Genomic DNA, 2,413 nt, shown 5'->3' with positions numbered 1-2,413 from the left:
TTTTATACTTTTTATGTCACATCATTCAATGTATTAGAAAATCATGTATATTTCTTATTTTACAATTATTTATAAATTCCTTTTAATTTTATTTATTAAATGAATATTATTTAGTGTATTGAATGTAGTGTTTAATTCTAATATCATTTAGGTTGTGACTATCTCTATGTAAGTCAATTATATTTTTTAAGACAAAACTTATTTTTTTCATTAAAACTTTTAGAAAATAAGTTTACATGTTTTTATGTTAAATTTGATTTTGAAATGTGTTATTAATAGTTGTGATACTTTATATAAATTAATATAATATTTATTTTGTTAGCATAAATTGGTATGCTGTTTTTTTATTAAAAAAACTCATAATTTTGTATTATATACGCCATGTAAATAAAATTATATAAAATATATGATCAAATCTATTGTCTTTTGTTGTGATTTATTTGTCATAAACTAAAATTTTAAATTATTTACACGCACAATGCAAAATATGATACAAATCATACAATTTATATAATATATACAACTATTCAGAGTGAATGAAATATAACTATACTATAAAATTTATTTCTTAAAATTTTAATTTCTATAACTATGTCGGAAAATTCAATTAAACGTTAATCACACGATACTATGTAGTATTAACTGAGATTTGATCTCCATTTTCCTCACCTTAACACAATAGCTAGGTGTAACTAGCTTAATTTTACAGGTAAATGCACTGAATATTGTAAAGTGATAGTAGAACTAAATTAATTTTATTATTATGATATATGTTTGCTGAAATAAATATATTAATATATACAGTTTTTTAAATTATCATTACATATACCTATTTCAAATTATACTTTCTATTAAATTTAAAATAATTATCAAAATTAGTGTCTAAACATATGCACTATTTGTATAGATTAGAAAATTCATATTATATATTATATCCAAATAGAAGAATATATATATATATATATATATATATATATATATATATATATATATATATATATATATATATATATATATATATATATATATATATATATAACAAAAAATATATATGTAAACTAAATCCATAGAAGACCAATCATAAATAAAATGTAAATTATACTTAAAATCAAGTCTAACAAAAAAGTAATTATTATGACGTGTTCCATGCATAAATCATTTTCCTATTTTTTTTTTTCATTTAGAGAAGTCAAATAGGTCCATTATGCACATTCCTTTCAAATAAGCTAAGCAATCAAAAGAAATTAGTGAATGAAAACAAATCCAATAGTAGAAAAATTCAATCAAACTTCTCTAATTGAATAAATCCGAGCTTGATTATCGGATATAATGAATAATGATTTGTAAAAAAAGTTTGAAATTTATGACTCTATCAAACATTTTAGAAATAAAAAGTCTGTGTTTAATTTAAAGATATATTTTTCATTCTTTAAATTTACTACATAAAAGTAAGAGCTTTTATGATTTTATTGAGCAAATTCAAAGAAATACTCCCCTTGTCCATATAAATTCATCACACTTTACTTTTTAGTTATCTCTTTGATTTTGCTGTGATTTCTATTTATGAAAATGTCTCTATTGTATTATTGTATTTTCATCTGCACATTTTATTAATATTATTCTCACAATATTATTTAATTTATTTATTATAATCAAAAAGGGACTGAGAGTATTATTTAGTACTACTATTGCTTATAATTATCTTTTTTTTCAAGTTAGATTGATCTTAAAAAAGAAATGAGAAAATTGGAGTGATGTATCTTTACACCGTTGAGAGCAAATCTAAATTGCATGAATCATTGCAATGTTGATTGCTATTGAATGATAAGATCAGATACAGAGAGGAAAATGGCCCCCTGCTAGCTAAGCTTAAGTTATTTGATCACAAAAAAAGGAATAAATATTAAAATAATACATAAAAAATTATTTTTTTAGAATATAAGATAGGCCGAGGAAGGAAAAAGCTAGATGAGATTCAATTTTAATTTGATTAATCCAAAAAAAATAATACTAGCTCCAACTGAGTTAACTGTTAAGACTCTAATTGAAAAAAATTATCATAAATAATTATATGAAACAGTCTTATCGAAAGACGTTTATTATACTTGAGTTGAGTTACGTTTATTATACTTGAGTTGAATAACTCATATTTATAAAAATATAAGCTCTTTATTTAAAGTTATTTAATCGTTATTATAAGACGGTATTTTAAAAGAGTGGTTGAAAAGTTATTAGATAGAAGTACAACTTAGAAGCATAATAAGGCATGAGGCTCAAATTATTAACCCGGTGCTTATCATTAATTTGGCCGTCAGGCCCGTCACCCGTGCAAAGATACTTCCACTTGTCCATATAGCAATCCTTATTATGAAGTATCACTTAATGCTGGATAACTATTGGCTGTGACTCCATT

The sequence above is a fragment of the Amaranthus tricolor genome, chromosome 3 (assembly GCF_026212465.1).
Source record: "Amaranthus tricolor cultivar Red isolate AtriRed21 chromosome 3, ASM2621246v1, whole genome shotgun sequence".
Taxonomy (NCBI): Eukaryota; Viridiplantae; Streptophyta; class Magnoliopsida; order Caryophyllales; family Amaranthaceae; genus Amaranthus; species Amaranthus tricolor.
This window is presented reverse-complemented; position numbering follows the sequence as displayed.